We start from the raw sequence: 20,592 nt of genomic DNA, 5'->3' as shown, positions 1-20,592 counted from the left end.
TAAATAATTTTATTGATTCTTTGTGAATTTCACATCATGCACTCCAATCCCATTCATCTCCCTGTCCCTTCTTATCTGCCCTCCATCCCTGTCACCTCCTCACCCAAAGAAAATAGAATAAGAAAAAAAAAAAAGCTTGTCCTGAAAGCTATGGCGCATCACACAGTATATTCCTCTGTTCACACTTCTTTGCTTGCAACGAGTTGTTAGTCTTATTCAAAGCCTCTGACTCCTGCTACACTGGATCCTCACGGGGACTCTTCTCGGATATCCTGTTGTTGCCCTGTGTCATGGAGATTCTGCAGCTTTGGATCTGCAGGACAAGCCCTTTCATATACTCCAACAGGTGATAGATGGGGTAGATGTTGGGGTGGGCCCACTCAAAGCCCTGGATCTGAACCTGGGAGGTAACTGAGCAGGTCAGCCCTCCGGCTCTCTTGCAACCATGCCACCAGGGTGAGCTCTCCGACACTGTGTGGGCTAGCTCACCCAATGGCACAGCTGGCAAGGGTCAGGGCCAGTTTTCCCATTCTAGTGCCTGTGGGGCCGGCTCACCAGCCATCAGGACCAGCTTTGCTGTGCTGCCCAAGCGAGGTGCAGGGCCCACTCTTCCAAATGCTGAAGCCAAGGAAGGGCGTGGCTGCAGCCAGTGAGGGGCAGGGCTGCAGCTAGCCTCTTTTATTTCTCTTTCCACAGTACTTCCTGTGAGCTAGCTTTAAACTGTGAGCGGGCTGAGGTGAGGTGAGCGGACAGGGATGCTGCCAAAATGGTGTCTCTCTACTACCTCTCGTCAGGAGGAAGGGGCGTGCCTGCTCCTTCCAACAGGACCTGCACACTCAATGGCAGCATTCCTCAGCCACCAACCTGGGTGCTAATGATTTCACCCAAGTGTCTGTGGTCCGCATCAACTATTTCATATGGGGGTGGCGGGAGGCCAGAAAATTAAAGAATTTTAAATGTGGAAGAACTGTCAAAATGTTTAGGGTTTAACATTCTTTGCGTGAGTGTGTGTGTGTGTGTGTGTGTGTGTGTGTGTGTGGTGTGTAAGCCAGAGGTCAAAGATATACATCATGTCCCCAGTCCTTCTCAGCTGCTCTCTACTTTGGTTTTGAGACAGGGTCTCTCTCTGAACCTGGAGCTTATTCATTCAGTTAGACCGATGCCAGCCTGCCTCAGAGGTCCCCGTCTTCACCTCGCCAGCCCTGGGATTACATCTGCGCACCACCACACCTGAGTCTTAATGTGGGTTCTGGGATGGAAGTTGATTCCTCTGCGTTCACAGTGAGCACTTTACTGACTGAGCCAACTTCATCCTCTAGTGTTTACCCATGCTACATGGCTGTCATGCCCTTCCCTCTGATGCACTCTCCCGAGCAGCCCAGGGCAGAGCCAGCCAGAGCTTGTAGCAGGCCTCCTGGGCACTGAGGGACCTGCTTGTCTCAGCTGCCTGAATTTTCTCAGGTGTCAAATGGTGACCCAGACAGTCGCAGCTATTCCCGAGGGCTTCGGTGAGGACGTCACGGATGACTGTTGGCAAAGTTCTGAGGACAGAGCGTGGTATGGAGCAAGTTCACTTTCCTACCCACTGGAGAGTCAGCACTAAGAGCCCAGCCACAGGAGAAAGGTCCCTCAGGTTCCACAGGCGCTGACTGGCAGAGCTGGGTCAAAAGTCCCTTAAGCTGATCTGTCTCCAGGAGCCTCAGACCAGAATGGGTTACGAGGATGCACATCCATCAAAGCACCCTCAGAGACACAAGTGATGTCTGCATAGCCATCACACTTGAAAGTGTGGGGCTGATTGTTAGGGGTGGCGTTCCGGCCTCTGCGTTCTCCCACCCCACACCTCTCCATACAAGGATCATCCTAGTGTTTTAACAGAGGAGCACTTCTCAGTGCGTAGTGGAAGCTGAAACCAGCCTTAGAGATGTTCCCTGGGCCATGTTTAACATCCAGGCAGAACCTGCCAGGAAAGGTCAGGCCCAGGCAAATGCACTGTGGTGTGAACTAGGCCAGGGGTTTAGGTAAATGGACTCCCAACTTCACTAAGTCACTGTTAGCTTACAAATGTGGGCTGAAGAATTCCTGGGGTTTGGGAGCAGGGAGAGAGTTGGTTGAATCAGTGTTTCCACGCAAGTGTGCAGGCCCACATTAAATCCCCAGGGACGCCAGGCATGTTGGTATGTTCTTGCAGTCTCAGTGCTGGGGGGGATGGGAGACAGGCAGATTTCTGGGGTTCACTGGCCAGGCAGCCTGTGCTGATCAACAATCCCCAGGTTCCATTGAGAGACTGTGACTCAAAAATAAGAGGGACAGTCTTGAGGAAGGACACCCGGGATTGACCTCTAGCTTCTGTGCAACACACACGCACACGTGTGTGCCCCCTCTCACAGTGTGCACACACACTCCAAACCAAGCCAAGTGAAAGTCAAAAACAGAACCCAGGGAGGCCAGGAAGGAAGCAGATACAAGGACTGGATTGGAAATTCTCCTGATACTCACACTTGTCCGGTATTCATTTAGTAACCACCACTGCGCCCCACCCCACCCCCACGTGCTCCCTGCAGTTAATTCCTGGGAATCTGGAATGAGGGGGCACAGATGGAGCCCTAGCTCCCAAAAGCCAAGGTCCCCATGGCCGGCTGGTGAACCTCGCTGGTTGCTCCTCCTTTGTGGGTGTGAGTGGTGAGATTCCTGTGTAGATCAGGCTGGCCTTGAGTTTGTGATGCTCCTGTCTCAGGCTCCTGAGTTCTGGGATTACAGTTGTCCTCCCCACACCCTGCCTAACAGCTTCTCCTGGTTGAAGAAATGCAAAGCCGAGGCCAGGGGACTAGCTCTTTGGGTGGAAAAGGCGCTCTAAGCCTTGGCTCATGGGGTAAAAGACATAAAGAGGAGAGGAGAGGAGAGGAGAGGAGAGGAGAGGAGAGGAGAGGAGAGGAGAGGAGAGGAGAGGAGAGGAGAGGAGAGGAGAGGAGAGGAACTAACACATTGAACATCTGAGCAGTGGCTGGTGGTGCTTGCTGGTGAAGGGACTGTCCTTTGGGTGACATCTGGCAGCATTTGGAGGTAGTTTTGGTTGCTACAGTTTGGGTAAGGGGTGGGTATAGTGGTCAGAGGTTAAGGACACGGCTAGATATTCCACAGGACACAGGGCAGCCCTGTAGCAAGGAGTCACCTGCCCAGAGTGGCAAAGGTACCAAGGTCAAGAGATGTTTTTTTTAGAAGAGAGCTGAGGAATGGGGTGGATGAAAGTTTCAGACAGGAGCTTGAAATTTAAAATTAAAAAAAAAATTACAAAAGAGGGCTAGGGTGATAGCCTGGCTGATAAAACATGTGCCACAGAAGCCCAAAGACCTTTGTCCGCATCCCTAGTACCAACATAAACCAGTGTGCGCCTGCAGTCCTAGGGGTGGGGCGACAGGGACAGGAGGATGCCCACTTGTCACCAGTGTAGCCAAGACAGTAAGCTCCAGGTAAAGTGAGAGACCCTGGCTCGAAAAAGAAAGTGCAGACCATCCGAGAAGATCCCCAACACCAATATCTGCCAGCCACATGGTCATACACACACATATCTGCCCACAAGAACAGGCATGCACACGCATACGCACAGGTGCGTGCGTGCACACGCACACATGCGGGCACACACACAGAGGGGCAGGGTGTGCTGAGGGAAGGCAGCCCTTAAGGCAGATGTCTGACGATATTAATATTCTCAAGTGGCCCCCAAGTGGGGGATGCGGGTGTGAGGCTTAGCTGTAAATTCTGCCTTGGCCGTGCAGAGGGTCTTGGAGAGAGGCCTGTGTCCATGACAGGTGTTACCAGGAAGAACCCACACTGGAGAAAATACCAGGTAAGTGTTTGCTATCCCTGGGCTGACCACATATATGGAAGGAAGCCAAATGTACAGAGGATGTGTATGGTGGCCCAGGAAGGTCAAGTGTCAAGATCCTAGCTGAGAACCTTGTGTACCTCTTGGCCTCCTGGTGTCTTAGGACTGCATACACCTCACTTGACAGGAAGGAAGGAAATGGAAAGAGACTCCCTTCATACACCTTCATTTCCTCCAAGAGGGCCTCCTCCAGGAGACTTCCCCTGTCTCATTGCCAAACCTGAGCCGCATGGCCATACCTGGCTAATCACCAACAAAGGGCTTAGTCTTAGCATCCAGGCAGGACCTGGGGTGGGAGGTCCTGGGGTGAGAGACAATGGCTACTGACTGAGCCTCTGGAGCCTTGTTGTGGCTTCAAAGGACCTAGTTCCATTACACCTATCCCTGCCCTCCCTGCCTTCCACCCCATCTGCACTTCATGTTCCTTCTGTCCTTGTACCTCATTCCCTTTCCTCACTGCTAGGCATTGTTACCCTGCCACTGCTTCCAGGAAGCCCTCCTGGGACACTCCCACTGCCAATCATGTTTCAGGAAGTTTCCATCCTGCTGCGTCCCCCTAGAGTGGTTTGCACAGCGCCCTGACCCAGTCTCACAGGCACCCTGTTTGTCAAAGACCACAAATCACGGTGAGGTGGACAGCCGAGTGTTCCCTTGCGTGGCACTCACCCTCTCTGTCCAGATCCTGTACCGTCAACGTGAGCCACCAGGTCTCAGGGTGCTGGTCCAGATAGACAGGTATCCTACCACTGCAGCTCAGCAAGAACCAGAACCAAACCCAACAGCTCAGTGCACAGTGGCCTGGCAATGCTGACTCTGTCCAAGTGGATGATAGCCTGTTACACTGTGTTAAATGAAAGGTTTCTCAGTTTGTTCCTATGGCTACTATAATATTTAAACTCTCTCTCTCTCTCTCTCTCTCTCTCTCAGTCTTTGTGTGTGTGTGTGTGTATGTGTGTGTGTGTATATGTGTGTGTATGTGTGTGTGTATGTGTGTGTATGTGTGTGCGTGTGTGTGTGTGTATGTGTGTGTATGTGTGTGTGTGTGTGTGTATGTGTGTGTATGTGTGTATGTATGTGTTTGTATGTGTGTGTGTATGTGTGTGTATGTGTGTGTGTGTGTGTGTGTGTGTATGTGTGTGTGTGTGTGTGTGTGTGTGTGTGTAACCCACACTTTTGGGACCACATTGTTTGAGACTTTGGTGTAAGCTCCAGGAGGGTAGAGTGTGAAACCAGATGGTTTCTGCTGTGTCCCTAAGGCTCAGATCAGAGGCTGCAATAGACTATGCATTGAATGAATTCTTGTCCAGTGAATGATTAGATGAACAGATGAATGAATGAATGAATGAATGAAGTTTAAAAGACTTCACTATGTTCTTGTTCCCGTCCTGATTGTTGGGCTGAGCATGTAGCTCAGTGGTAGAACCCTTGCACAGCATGTACAAGACCATGGGCTCCATCCCTGGTGTCACAGAGTTGACACTGTGGTTATCACTCCCTTCCCACACACTTTCTAGACTCCTCAAGGCCACCTCATGGAATCAACGCTGTCACCCGCTCACCTCGTCCCAGCCTGCATGGCTACCAGCCTTCAGACTGGGGTTCTGTAAACACAGCCGGCTCCCCCACCCTCCTTGTGGGGCTCCACCCCGCCAGAGGAGACAAAGCCAGAGAGCCAGGACTTCCCAAGAAAATCAACAGACAGTGGCTTGGAAATGTTGTCAACCTTGACTGGACAAACATTCTGAAAAAGGGCCACTCGTCATTACAGGGCCCAGCCTGGCAGACAGGAGCCAAGGCAAGCTAAGCAGTGCCAAGCCCAGCAGAGTCAGGAGGCCAAGCCTCACAGCGTCTGGGAGACTGGACAGGCCCGGGCCCGAATCAACCAGGTGGGATCACCTGTCTCCCTCCTGAGCCAAGGAAAACAGCCATTGACAATGGGAAGGCAGGACCAGCCAGACTCTGGAGGTATGAGACACAGGCTCAGGCCCCAGAGAGGCACTTAGGGCTCAGGTATTCTTAGAGGCTGAGGGTGAACTGTGAGTCTGAGGGATTCCCCAGGTCTGGAAATCTAACTTGGGTCTACAATTGCTGGTCAGAATTAGAGACAGGAGACTACAGATTTGAGAGATCAAAAAGCAGTTGAGCTTTGTCTCTTGATCCCTTTGTTCTGGAGGTAGGGAGTCTTGGGTGTGAATTCCGCACCCATTCATGGTTGACCTTGCTCAGTGAGGTCAACGGCTCTGCTCTCTCTCGGTGAGAGGCTGTAAATGCAGGCAGGCTGGGGCCTGAGTGCTGATACCCAGGACCTCAGAATAAGAGCTGAGAGGATGCCAGGGAGTGAGGGCAGAGGTGGACATGAGCCCTCCATTCCCCATTGGCTGCTTGCAGTCAGTTGTTTCAACACAGCCCGGCCGCTCACTTGTTGGAGCAGGCTGAGGGACTGCTTCTGCCATTCTTTGCGGCTCAGGGACTCACCTCTCCAAGCACACCCTTGGCTGATCTAGCTCTCAACAAAATCTTCCATCCTCAGCCCACGTCTCTCCTTGAGGCCAGCCAGCATGTAGCTGTCACATATGCTGCAGGATCATGCCGAGGGACTCGCAACCTCACTGTGGCTCATCTACATGTGTGTGTGGTACATGTATGTATGAATAGGGGCGGGGGATGCAGGTATAGGTGGATGCAAGAGGTGACCATGGTGTCCTCCTCAGTCACTTCTCCACTTCATTTGTTTGTTTGTTTATTATTTCAAGGTAAGGTCTACCATTGACCCTGAAGTTTATGTTTCAGCCACACTACCCGGCTGGTCAGCCTCTGAGATTTATGTACACACCTCCCCGTGTAGCACTGAAGTTAAGGACACACCCATCTTTTTAATCAAGTGCTAAGGATCCAAAGTCAGACCCTTTGCTTGTGCAGCAAACATTTCACTCACTGCACCATTCCCGAGCTTCCCCCCCACGCCCTCCCCCCACCCCCAATTGAGACAGTTTTATTCAATAGCCCAGGTTGGCCTAGAACTGTGTACACCAGGCTGGCTCCGGAATACAGCAAATCTCTGTAGACCTTCCGAGTGAGTGGTGAGGTTACAGGCATGAACCTGTAATCACACAACTTGCTGGGAACGGTGGCCCTGCACAAACAACCTCTCTCTCCCTTCCTGGGCCTCAGTTTCCTCGTCTTTGAAGTGGGGGTAGTAATAGCACTTCTCGATAGAATTATGTGAGGATGTTAATGAGTGGATGCTGCCAAGTGTTGCCAGGCAGGGTGGCAAGCTCCAGGGCAGGCGGCTCAACGGGTTGTAGCGTAAGCACAAAGACCTTTGTTGGCATGCCGGGGACCTGTAAAGCCAGGCAGGGGGAGCACACGCCTGTAACCCTAGCTCTCCTGCGGTGAGATGGGAGGCAGGGACATGAGAATCCTTAGATGCTTGTGCGATAGCTAGTCTGGTGCACACATGAGCACGCACACATGAACGCGCACACATGAACGTGCAGCGCGATCGCGCATGTCTGTACATGCACACTTACTAGTCACAAAATAAAATAGTCCTTTGTCTGCGTGCTTGTGAGAGTACTCCCCAGAAAGAAGGTGAGTGGGGGTCCCCAGGGATCGAGCCAAACCTTTCAAAAGTCTAGCCCTTTGCCCTGTGCAGGTCACGCAGCCTTTTACAGTTATCTGCAAGCCCCGCCCCGCCATATGCCAGAAGCCATTCAGGGCTGGCTGGCTGTCACTCCCTCCCTGGTGACTAACTCCACCAGCCTCCTGGCCTCCCCCAGACTCCCTCTGCCAGCTCCCCCATCGAGGTTTTAAAACACCATTCTGGCCTCGCCTTGCCCCCTCTAAAACCTCTTTAATGGTTCTCCATTGCCCTTGGGCTAAATTCCAAACATCACTGGGACCCAAAGCAGTGGCTTTCATTTTCTTTGACCCTCAGTGCACGCAAGTTTACAGCACAGTGGAGCCCTTTACCAAACTGGGAAGAAAGGCCTTGGGGGCCAAGCTGACCTCAGGCAGCACACTTGGGGCTTTCTGTTCTCTGAAGCCCCTCCTTTCCAGCGTGCTGGGTGTGGCCCGTGGACTGTGGAATTGAATTGTGGGATTGATTCCGTGGGTCTTGGGATGAATCTAGGTTCAGAACTCTGAAACCCGGCAAAAAAGGCAAAGCCCTTTGGCCTCATCTCTTTTTCTCCGACTGCTGCTCACCCTGGGGTTGAATGCCCTATAGCCACTCGGCCTCTTCTTACGTGGTTTCCCTCAGTCTAGAGAACTATTCCCGCTCTCTGCCTGGCATAGTCAAAGGCTACACTCCAGAAGACCACACAAGCCTGTCTCACACAAGGTCGCAGGTGAGGACTGACACCTGAGGCTGTCTTCTTATCTCCACAAGTGTGCACAGATGCCTCCCCCCAAAGCTTTTAAAACATCCCAGTAGAATAGAGAGCCCCTAAGTCCGGCATGTTACCCTGTTTCATTTCCTCTGGAGCCCTAAAATCAAAAGCCACATTTTATATTTATTTCCTCCCTTGTCTCCCTGTGCCCAGTCACAGCTCACGAGTTTAGGTCCTGGCTTGCTCCAGGTAGACCAAGTGCAGAACCTCCCATTCCACAGCCGCCCAGGCTGTTGCTTTTCAACACTTGACTGCTGTGTGCCTAGGCCTGAGCCCTGCCCTGAGGACTCCAAGACACACCTCAGAGGAGACAGAACAGTGACTAGTGTGGGTTTTCACCACCCGAAGAAGACAGGGATGTAGAGTATAGAGTTTGCTTCAGAAACACCTGTCAGGGCTGGCTATAGCCAGGGAGATGCAGTTTATATGTCTATACTGAACCGAGGAAACTCCTGGAGGCCAGTCATATCTCTTTGGGCAAGTCATACAATTTCTCAGCTCCTTGGTTTGCTCTCACATCCCTAGAAGTCATGCAAGCTCCCTTCAGTGGGGCCGTTGGGAGAAATACATGAATTCATATAGATGAAGTGCTCTGGATAGCATCTGCACCGGGCAAGCATGTCTGGCAATCTCAGCGGCTGTCTCTCCTAGGATCTGGGATCTGTGTGCTCCAAGAGCCCCCAAAGTGTCTCCTCTTCCTGCCCGTATGCCTTGGCTCAGAATTATGACATGTGCTCAACTTGCTTAAACTGTCCTGCCTGGCCAGAGTGGTCCTTTAAAAAGTCATCTGGGACTCAGTGGGCAAATGCTTGCCTAGCAAGCGTGAAGAGGTAGGTTCAATCCCCAGCATTTGCCCTCCATCACCCTGTGAACAACATCAATAAAAGCCATTTTCCTGCAAACTTTGCCAGGCAATCCCTCCCTGCACCCCTTTGAGATTTCCAGTTGAGCTGGTGAATCCCGGGGCAGGTGCTTCTGGCATTCCTCTGAGGGGCTGTTGATTGAGTGGGACATGGGGCCTGAGAGCTTCAGAGAGCAGATGGGTGGATGTGGGGTGTGTGTATGTGTGTGTGTGTGTGTGTGTGTGTGTGAGAGAGAGAGAGAGAGAGAGAGAGAGAGAGAGAGAGAAACTCCCTTCTTTCTTTGATATGTTCACACTCCAGAATGGGAGAGAGAGAGAGAGAGAGAGAGAGAGAGAGAGAGAGAGAGAGAGAGAAACTCCCTTCTTTCTTTGATATGTTCACACTCCAGAATGGGAGAGAGAGAGAGAGAGAGAGAGAGAGAGAGAGAGAGAGAAACTCCCTTCTTTCTTTGATATGTTCACACTCCAGAATGGGAGCAGGTGAAGGGAGAGGCCTATTCTTGTTTGTGTGCACACAGATGTGTGTGTGAGTGAATGAGTGAGTGTGTGTGTGTGTGTGTGTGTGTGTGTGTGTGTGTGTGTGTGTGTGTGTGTCCTGGAGGAGGGGTGTAAGTAGCAGAGAGATGTTGAAGATGCTGTGGACTATAGACCTGCACTGAAGTGCAGAAGAGGGACCATGCCTTGCTAGCCTGGGCTACGATGGTGACCTGCTACTGTGCAGACTTGCTGGATTTCACTGACAGGCAGGGAGACAGGTGCAGGCAAGCTGGGGAGACTGACATCTGAGGTCAGGCAAAGACAAAGGGAAACAAAAAAACCAAAAATCAAAAAAAGTGTTCACTACCAGTAAAGACATGCTGGGGAGAAGAAAATGCCAGAGTGGGGACTCAGGAGGTGCCACAGTGGGTAAGACACTTGCTGTGCAAACAATCTCGAGGACCTGGGTTTGAATCCCCAGACCCCACGTGAAGTTGGGCACAGCAATGCGCACCTGCAGTTGTAGCGTTCATGTGGCAAGATGGGGGCGTCAGGACCCTCGAAGCTCTCAGGGGACCTGGGCTCAACATCTGTTCAAAGCAGCAAACAAGAGAGACTTTATTTCAAACAGGATGAGGGTCAGCCCCTGAGGTTGTTATCTGACTTCCACATTCGCAGCATGGCATGTGTGTGCTTGCGCATGCTCCTATTAACACATGCATGTAATTTTTAAAATGAAAGGATAGGCAGAGCACAGGGCAGCCACTTCAGAGCGGTTTTGACAAGCCTTGATAGTCAGTGGTTTACAAGAGGCAAGGGGCAAAGAGATAACCAGGGAGACTAGACTTTTGTACCAACTACCAAGGGAGGGAGTCTAGCGTCCCTCAGGAAGGCCAGCCCGATGGCAGGGAATTCCGTTTGGGACAATCTCCAACTCATGGTTCTTACACATTTCATCACCCAAAGAACTCCAGGAAGCCTTTTGGTGACCCAGTTTCCTGTAGCTGCTATCTTAAAGTGCCACACATTTAGTGGCTTAGGATAAACATAAGGTATTCTTTCCAACATGAGAAAATCATAAAGTCAAAGTCCTCATAGCCTGCTCCTTTAAGTCGAGGTCCCTCCAGAGTTGTGTTCCCTTGAGCATCTTGGGGAGACGCTTGTCTCTCACCTCTCCCAGCTTCTGGTAGCCACCAGTGCTGCTCGGCTTGTGACTGCATCCATCCGATCTTCAAGACTAATGTCTCTGTCTGCCTTCACCTTACTTTCTCAGTCGGTGTGTGTATGTGGGCACTTCTTTTAGGAGCACCCATTATTACATTTGGGGTCCACCATATCATAAGATCCTCTCCTCCTCTCAAGAGCTTCAATCCAATCCTATCTACAAAATCTTTATCACCTAAGATATTGTTTAACTTTTTTATTTTTACTTTTTTGGTCCATCCTGTGGGTCAATCCAGAGTCTTGCATATGCTAGACAAGTACTTTGTCATCACATCACACATGTAACCCTTTTAAAAATTAATTAATTTCTAAGTTTTGGAGACAGACTCTCCTTTTGTATCCCAAGCTGGCCTTGAACTCTTGATCTTTCTGTCACTACTTCCTGAGATCTGGGATTATGGGTGTGTATCACCATGCCCAATGGAAATGAATTTCAGTATTAAAAATTTGACATCTTTGGGGACACAGTCCAGCCAAGTGCATTTGGTGTTGATCAATTTTTATGTGAAATTCTAAAAAATTTGGACAATCAACAGGCCTGCCAGTTGGTAGAGGATTAGGAACGGTTAAAAAAAATTAAAATTAAAATCAAAACCAAAACCATATCTGGCAGGGATGCACACATCTGCAGAGACAAAGGGCACACATGTGCTGTGGGGATTATGACACTGTTGAACAGGAAAGAAACACATGTTTACAGTAGCAGAAGTCATGTTTAGTGGGTGTTTAGTACACCCAGGGCTCTGTTGGTACTCCTTGATTCAGACATCTTATTTCAAAGGTTCTGAGGCCAACATGCTCACCATAACCTAGCTTTCTTCCTCTTGAACACAGGAGTATACCATATCCCTGGATCTCTTGCAGCTAGGTGTGGCTAATGACTCATGGATCATGGGCACAAGTCATGTGTGCAGTGTGATACAGATGGCCTGCACCACAGATCTGTAAATAAGTGTCCTGTGATCCATCAAGCTTCTAACTCCCAATCGTAGCTTCTCTGTTCTCATGAACTTGACAACAGGACTTGCCATTGAGTGATCAGAGGGAAGAGGAGCCAAGGGAACAAAATTTACCACAAAACCTGAAATTGGTCTGTACATGGAAGATCACCTGTGACCTTCAGGCTATATGCTGTGTTTGTTACAGAAGCTAGCATTACCCTAGCCACTACCCCCACAGTGGCTCTCTTTGCATGTGCAGGCTTCCTTGCCTCTTCTGAGGGGAGCCTCCAGAGCACATTTTTATTATAAGCTGGTCCTATCAGCAGTAAACCCTGAATGTCTGGAGAGTTACCTGCTCAGTTACACATCTTCCATGCCTGCCTTTCCTTCTCTTCTTGTCTTTCCATTTCCAGTACAGTATTTCCCACAATCACCTCTTATACAGGACACCTGCATCTGAATCCTCATCTTGTGGTCATCTCTGGGGGGGTTGGGGTGGGGGGATGGGCTGAGATGTTATGACTGCCAACACATAAAGCTAGTGAGTGCTCACTAAGATTCTATGAAGGTTGTATAGCAAAGCCCTCTAGACTGTGTTCAGAGGCAGAATCAGTCTGAGTAGCAGAGATATTTAAAGTGTGACATCAGCCATTTGGATTCCACAAGAGTGGGTTTGCTTGAAGAAACCTAGCTGCAAGGGAGTCTGTGAGTACTTTCCAGGTCCTCATGCCAGTAGCAGAGAATAGGTGTTGTAGGCTGACCATAGTGCTCTTTCCACAGTCTAGCACTCTAGCTAAGGTGTAATTTTGGATTGCAGAGGCCATCTCTATGGCTTCCACATTTTTGGACACTTGGTTTCAGAATCTTAGACTCCTGGGGTTAGAGAGTCTTGAAGATTATTTTATGGTGATGAAGACACAGTCTCTGAGAGAGTATAGGGCTTCACAGGGGGTAAGGGGCGTATGGGAAACAAAAGCTTATTCCTTTCTGATTCTGGGAAGGTAATTGATATATTTTTAAAGACTTATCTATTTTACTTTATGTGTATGAATGTTTTGCCTGCATGCATGTATGTACACCACATGTGTGCCTGTTGAATCTCCTGGAACTGGGGTTTCAGATGGTTGTGAGCAGATGCTATTGGGACTAAGAGTTGAACCTGGGTCCTCTGAAGGAGCAACTAGTGCTTTTGACTATTGAGTAATTTCTCTAGATCCTGAAAGTAATTGACACTTACTTTATAGCTATGTGTCTGTGAAGGCTGAAGGATCCTCTTCACTCATGTCCCTGAATCACCTTTAAATAAATGCACAGAGATGGCTCTTCACACATCAATGTGTAGTCTGTGCCAGGAATTGTCTATGTGATGAAGAAAGCAAAGTCAACTGCCTGGCATGCACCCTGGCCCCACAATTCACCTTGCCCCAGTTGTTCGGCCTCCTGTCACTCTGTCCTTGCATGGCTCGTGCACTTTGCTGTATGGCTAAAGATGCGTAGCTCAGACAGGCAAAAGTTAAGACCTTGTCTAAGTCCCAGATGCAGGACCAGGAACTGCCAACACATATGCCTCCAGTATCCCTTCATATATGCTGTACAAACACTCCCAAGTCCTGGAATGGGGATCAAAACCTAGAAAACTATTGTGGGCTGGGGAGATGGCTCAGTGGTTAAGAGCACTGACTGCTCTTCCAGAGGTCCTGAGTTCAATTCCCAGCAACCACATGGTGGCTCACAACCATCTGTAATGGGATCTGATGCCCTCTTCTTGTGTATCTGAAGACAGCTATGAGTACTCATATAAGAGAGAGAGAGAGAGAGAGAGAGAGAGAGAGAGAGAGAGAGAGAGAGAGAGAGAGAGAGAGAGAGAACTATCATGCTTTTAGGCTAAGCTCCTGCAGTGCATTCATGCAATGAAAACTTACTGAGTACCTACTGTGTGCCTAAGAACATATGGGACTGGGACCTCCCTACCACCTGGCTTGTGTACAGGCAAGGTGAGCAGCATGTGGTCCAGAGCCAGAAAGCACCGAGATCCTCACTGTCTCCCTGAACCCTGACTCAGTTGTGCCCGGACTTTATTCTAACCCCAGACCCTCAGTTCCTCCAGCCCACATATCCTCTCCTGGCTAAACTCTATGTGACAGAGTCTTCCCTGTGAGGATAGGTTTGGTCCAACTGAGTCTCATATTTATCACAGTTCTAAAGACGAAACTCCCAGGCTGATCAGGGGAGATGAGTGAATGGGCAAAGGCCACACACGCATGAGGGTCTGAGCTGAGAGCTCCAGAACACCTACACCCAGATAAGGTAGCAAGCATCTCTAAGCCAGAGCTTCTGTGGTGAGGTGAGAGGCCCCTAAGCGGTGAGCTCCAGGCTAGCGGGAGACCGTTGTTTCTGGAACTACACACAGGGTGGACAGGTCCTGAGGAATGGAGGTGACCTCTGACCTCCACCCGCACAGCAATGCACACCACCCACTCTGTTCCCTAGAGTCAGAATGACTACATAAGATAATTCTAAAATGGGCCAGTTTTAGTCTCAGGTAGAAAGGCTGCTGTGGGAAAGGCTACTCACTGACCACCTAGGGCAGGGAGATGGGTCAGCAGACACATCCTGTGAAGAGCTGTAGGCTTCTGCGGGGCTGAGAAGTGTGTCTCTTTGTTGTAGAAAGGGGGAAATGCAAAAGATACAAGAGCCAGTGGCCATGGCCTTGTGGCAATAAAACTTTATTGAAACCACAGGCAAATGAAGACATTGACTTTCAAGTTTGGGTTTGCCAAGCCTTGCTCTAGATCACTTGAAGAAGAAGCAGGTGAGATTCACAGAAGGGTTCAATAGGGGTTCTGATATGAACGAAGTCTATGATCCAACTCAGGATCTGTAAACCATGGTACCCCGGATCAGCTCTGACTGCTGTCTTCATAAACGAAGGGTTATTGTTTCTGTGTTGTCTGTGCCTGCTTCGACACAGACAGGAGAAGACTAGAGTTAAGTAGCTCCTGGAAGACTATCTGGCCCTCAAATCCTGAACTCAATGCTCCCCGGCCTCTCATAGAGCATGTTTGCCTGCCTCTGGCCTCCACAGGACCACCTCCCCTCAAAGAACAGTGTCAAGGGGCTTCGGGTGGACCTGGGGCCACATGCACAAGAGCTCTGGGAACAAAGGCAGCCCCAAGCAGAACGTTGTTTTTAATAAAGTGGATAGGGCCAGAATCAAAGCAGGAACGCTCAGCCCCGCACCCTGGAGAGAGTCTGACCACAGTGACGCCTGAGAAGCGAGTTCACAGCTAAGACGCACTCCATAAATGTTAAAATAACAAGAACAATAAATAGTAATAAAACACAAAGCCCTGCATGCAGGCTCCTCAGGCTGGACCTCCCAGGGTTTGAGCTGCAGAGCCAGGAGGTCAGGCTTGGCAGAGGTCCTGCAGGGCCTGCAGGGGCTGAGCAGGGCCAGAGGAGGAGGAGGAAGTTCACGGCATGAGCAGGCACTGGCAAGCAGCCTCAGCTGCTAGCTGGTACCATCTGCTAGGTAAAGAGACCCAGGACCCGAGGCCATTGCTAACTCTCAACACCCTGCAAGAAGGGACTGGAGAGATGGTCCTGTTGGTAAAGTGCCTGCTCAGCAAGCATGGGGACCTGAGTTCTATCCCTTGTAAAAGCCATGCGTGCCGTGCGTGACACCTGTAACTGAAGTTCTGGGGAGAAGGGTGAGATGGGAGGGCCCCTGGAGTTTGCTGGCCAGCCAATCTGACAAACTCGAGGCCATTTCAGTTCCAAGGGATCTGATGCCTTCTTCTGGAATCTGCGCACACAAAAATGGAAGTGTGCGCATGCATACACATGTGTACACACACACACACACACACACACACACACACACCCCACATACATCCAACAGTGCTTACACATGCATACACATGCTTACACATGCATACACATGTACACACACACACACACACACACACACACACACACCACATACATCCAACAGTGCTTAGCCTGAGTGCTGAGGCTATCCTTGTCCTAAGCACATGGGATCCCACACACCGAGTCTTCCAGAAGCTCAGGTAAGCCATCTCAGTATTTTCTGCATTTCAGAACCTCTCCAGGGCCCACTATCAACAGCTGGTGGCCTAGCTAGATTGTCTTGGTACCCTCACCTCCCCGTCAAAGAGCTGAGGGACGTCTTCAAAGCTGGCTGAGCCCAGCCGCGTCCAGCCAGGGACTGCTGCACAAGATGAGGCAGACAGAGCAAAGACACAGCCCCTCATTACATCGTGCCCAGAGGTGAAGAGCGCCCCACATCTCAAACCATCAACCAAGACTCTAAAGGACTCAGTATCTAGAGTATTCTCAGACCAAAGAAACAAGGTCTATCTGGCCTCTCAGTGGCCAGTGTTGTGAAAGGCCCAAGTCTTAAAACCAGGTGGTGCCTCTGTGGTACACACTGGGCAGCGGGCAAATGGGTCCTTTTCCCATGAACTGGAGATGTCGTAATGTTGGTTAAAGACAGGAAACCTGAGCTTTCAGGATGCCATCAGCTTGTCCCCAGTACCCAGCCACCGTGACTCTACTTGGCCAACCCTTAAAGAGCTCTTAAGTGTAACCAGGCTCTATTTACTTACAGCCTGTATCCAGGTGACAGTGCCACATCCCCCGTGCTGTTGGGGTGAAGATGCCTAGGACCCCATTTGACAGGTGAGGTGGCTGAGGTCCAGAAGGTGAGACTACCAAGGACCGGGGACTTTCCTGCTGCTTACTGTGGGGCAGGGTGACCAAGGAGTGTCTTTGCCTCCACACCCCTTCCTGCTAGCTGGGCCTCTTACGACTCAGCATTCTTCTGGAGGCCGGGCAATACTTGAGACATAGCCCAGCAAGCAGTGCCAGAATATTCCGAGAGTGCCAGGTCCTCTGAGGAGGAGTGACACAGCCAAGAGTTCAGAGAGTTTTCTGGAGAGCTGGCAGGAGCCGGTCTTGTCTTTCCTCCCAGATCAGAGATGAAAGAGCTGAAGTGAACAGAGCCTCAAGCAGAGCAGGTGCCAGCCCAGCTCCTGCTGATCCCAGCTGCGCATAGGTCGGGTCACCTTCTGCACCACCTAGCAAGAGGCCAAGGCTGTCGTTGTCCCAACGCCAGTACAGCTCTAAGCAATGGCCACAGCATCAGATGACCACTCCAGATGGAACCTTTGACATCTTGTCCCCACCCCACCTCCCGACCCTTGTCCCTGGGTCTGGAAAAGCTGTCTGAATCATACACACGGACTGACTCCCAGGACCACCGAGCTACAACTCTTCCTGTTTGGACCAACGGACTGCAATAAAGCTGCTTTCTGTCACAACCATTCCCAGACATAGGGAAAAATGGAGGGAGGGGGCACTGTTGTTGAATACAGTCAACTCCCTATGCCAGGAAGAAAAAAATGACCCCCCCACCCCCAGGAAAGAGCAGTAGGGAGGGGGTGTTGGGGGAGGGATGGCTCCGTGGGTAAGGTGCAGCTTGGTGGGTAAGTGCGAGGACCTGAGTTCCAATCCCTCGAACCTAAATGAAATGCTGGGCATGGTGGCACCAAGGAGGTGGAGACAGAAGGATGCCTGCAACTCTCTGACCAGCTGGTCTTGCCAGTTGGTGAGCTCTGAGTTCAGGGAGAGATCTTGTCTGAAAATGAGATGAAACAAAACAAAACAAAACAAAACAAAACTAGACAGCAATAGAAAAAAGACTCACCCCACTGACCCCCAGCCTTCCCATGCATGCACACACAAGGCACACACACCACAGAGGCCCAGGAAGATAAAAAATGGAGTGTGTGGACGGCTTCCTGCCTGGGAGGTATTTTACCCAGGCACAAAGGAGGCCGCCAGTGTGGGTTCATTTTCTTCCTGCTTTGGGAAGGAAGGAGGAAGGGAACGGGGACCACGCACACGCCAGCCTCCTTTGCTTCTGCCCTGATGCTCCACCCAGACAGGTGCTGTGGCCAACAGAAGCATGAGGTATAAGCCGGAAGCAACACGGGCTGAGACCATTCAAGCCCATCTTCCAGATGGAACCTCTTGTGCAAACTCCAGCTGCAGCCTCCTTGGGGCCTGCACTGCTCCTGTCTGCCCATGGAGGGCCATACCCGAGGGCACGTTAGCGTACTTCTCATTAACACATCTGTGAGGGCTGTATATTCTCTCCATGCCAAGAGAAGGTGATAGCAGGAGTAGACACGTTGGTTTAATTAGTTAACAAAAGCGAGTGGTCGACAAACTGAAGTCATCTCCTTCAGGACTGCAGTTCTCAACCTGTGGGTCTCTACCCCTTTAAAGGGGGTCGCTTATCAATTCTCCTGCATATCAGATATTTACATTATGATTCATAACAGGAACAAAATTATAGTTATGAAGTAAAAATGAAATCATTTCCTGGGTGGAGGTCTCTACAACATGAGGAACTGTGCTAAAGACCTGGGCATTAGGGAATTAGGGAAGCACTGACCTAGATGACTGGAGCAGGAGAGTGAGTCCTGGGCTGAGAACAGCCCACTTTATGTAGATGGACTTAGAAAAAGATCTCTGAGCTGGATCGGCCGGCCGGTGGCCGGGTCCTCTGTAAAGGCAGGAACTGGCTTGGGGGTGGGGGGTGTTTCCCTGTGGTTTGCTTTGTCACAAGTCACAGGGCTAGTATGCCAGGCAGTGATGACCCAGTCAGTCTGTTTTGAGCGTTACCTGGTGTCTAACCCTCTCCTGCTCAACCCCAGGAAATAGGCTGAGTCTTTAATGCTGCAGAGCAGGCTGTTGGAGACCCTTTGAGATATTACCTTTGTGGGTTTGTGGTCACAAATATTGTCCCTGAGGATCAGGAGGCCCCTCCCTCCAGTCTTCCAAGAACCTGGTGAGACTTTTCCTCATGGACGAGCTTTTGGTCACTCACCAAATCATCACACGCCAAGCCCTAAGGTCTTCTGAGATACGTCACTCAATCCTAGGGCAAGCTGCAGGGGGAGAGGCCAGGAGTACCTCCACAGTACAGGGGAGGAATCTACGGCACAGTGAGGGAAAGCCGATTGCCCAGCCACACGGCTGATAGGTAAGGGAGCCTGCACTCTCCTGTGTATATACGCATATGTACATGTTCGTGTGTGCACACATGCATGTGGAGGTCAGTCTTCCATGTTTGGGGTCTTCCTGTCTCTCTCCACCTTACCTGAATCAAGACCTCATTGATTTAGCTAGACAGTCCATCTAGCGAGCCTCAGGGATCCTCTCGACTCTGACCCCTCTTCCCCAGAACTGGGGTTACAGATCCATACCCTTACTCCTGTCTCTTGTGGGTGCCAGGGATGCGAACCCAGGTCCTCATGTTTGTATAGAAAAGCCTTTTACCCACAGAACCAATCCACCCAGCCCCCTGAGCCTCCTTTGCTTATTAAATTGCCTCTCTTACCAGGACCTGCTGGGATTCACGGATGCCACTGAAATTGGTACATTAAATTCCTCAAGGGTGTTCTGTCACGGGTACCACATCATTTTACAGACATAGAAGCAGAGCCCCCTCTCAGCCTGAGGAGGCTGCCACAGACCTGGGGAGGGGTGGCTCTGCCATCAGCGAGCTTGACTCCTGGTAGGCCACAGGGTGATGGTCACATTAGCTCTTCTGCCCCTTGCAGGGAGGGGGCAGGAGCCCTCTTTACTCATGATAGAGTGGCCACTCACCAGAGATGGTCCTGGGGTCCATGGGACCTTACCGCCTGTCAACATGTGGACACCTCCAGCCTTCTCAGTCAGTACACAGTGACATCCAGCCTGCCCAGGCCTTTGGACAAAAGGATAGCCTTTCTACCTCCCACCATTTATTACGTATGTAGCTGCTTCTCCATTGATGCTGAAGGGGAGAAGCCAAAATGGCAGTTGCAGGTGGTGAGACAGATGGCGAGGCAGGAGGCGGAGGGCCACAGGTGAACCTTTCACCCCAGGGTCACTGGCCCTGCTCTGCAGGTCGCCTGTGGCCAACAGGCACATTCTACTGTGGCAGCTGTTGAGGTCTCACTGTGAGAGGCCTGGGGGAAACTCAGGCGTGGTCAGCAGGAGACAGCTGGCCCCGGTCCCCGTGCCACCAGCTGCCTGGAACTCTTCCCACCCACCGTCCTTGAGAAGCCAGTCCACAGCCTTTTCTGATTCTTTGCTTGGCCCTGCTCACCCTCACTGAACAAAGAGTTTAATCCGTGGGGTGGGTAGCACACAGACCTGGGACTGAGTGCTGGCCACATAGTCTGGTCTTCTTCCCTCCCTCCCTCCCTCCCTCCCTCCCTCCCTCCCTCCCTTCCTCCCTCCCTCTCTTGCTCTCCCTCTCCTTTCTGTCCTTCCTTCCTTCCTTGAACCATGGCACAAGCTTGCATGTGGAGCATTTCCAATCAAGCCAGGTATACAGTAAGTGCTCAATAAATGCTCACTACCACTGCTACTGACTTCTGTTGCTGGCCATTGCACTGCAGAAAGTTCCTTTGTTCAATATGATTTTAAATCTAGGAAGTGTTTGGAAGGCTAAACTGAGCCTCTCCTCTCCTCCTCCTCCTGCCCCACGTCCCTCTATGAATCTTCCTGATACAGCCTGGGGAGGGGGCTATCTGACTTCTGCACCCCTAGAGACCTTACACAATGCTGCAGGAGCTGGCAGCACTGGTAGACAACTGTTTTGTTGAGTTCTTCCTATAGCTCAGTCTGCCCCGCCTCCTGTACCCCTAGCTTAGCACACACTGTTTTATATTCACACTGCTCTAAACTCTATGCCTTAAAAATGGACCCATCTTATTGATGAGGAAACTGAGG

At 50.8% G+C, this 20,592-nt stretch overlaps 1 protein-coding gene across 2 annotated transcripts in view; it reads right to left on the bottom strand.

Moving 5' to 3' along the window:
* The window catches only part of Eya2 (EYA transcriptional coactivator and phosphatase 2), a 176,700-nt gene that overhangs the window by 121,843 nt on the left and 34,265 nt on the right, over positions 1-20,592 (bottom strand). The window contains exon 1 of one of the 2 annotated variants that reach the window (NM_001271962.1): positions 19,480-19,540. The exons of the other annotated variant lie outside the window; for it this stretch is intronic. The gene's annotated coding sequence lies outside the window, so the exon portion shown is untranslated. Of the gene's footprint in view, positions 1-19,479; positions 19,541-20,592 lie in introns of those variants that run through there. 2 annotated transcript variants of the gene reach the window in all.

This window comes from Mus musculus, chromosome 2 (genome assembly GCF_000001635.26).
Source record: "Mus musculus strain C57BL/6J chromosome 2, GRCm38.p6 C57BL/6J".
Lineage (NCBI taxonomy): Eukaryota > Metazoa > Chordata > Mammalia > Rodentia > Muridae > Mus > Mus musculus.
This window is presented reverse-complemented; position numbering and strand designations above follow the sequence as displayed.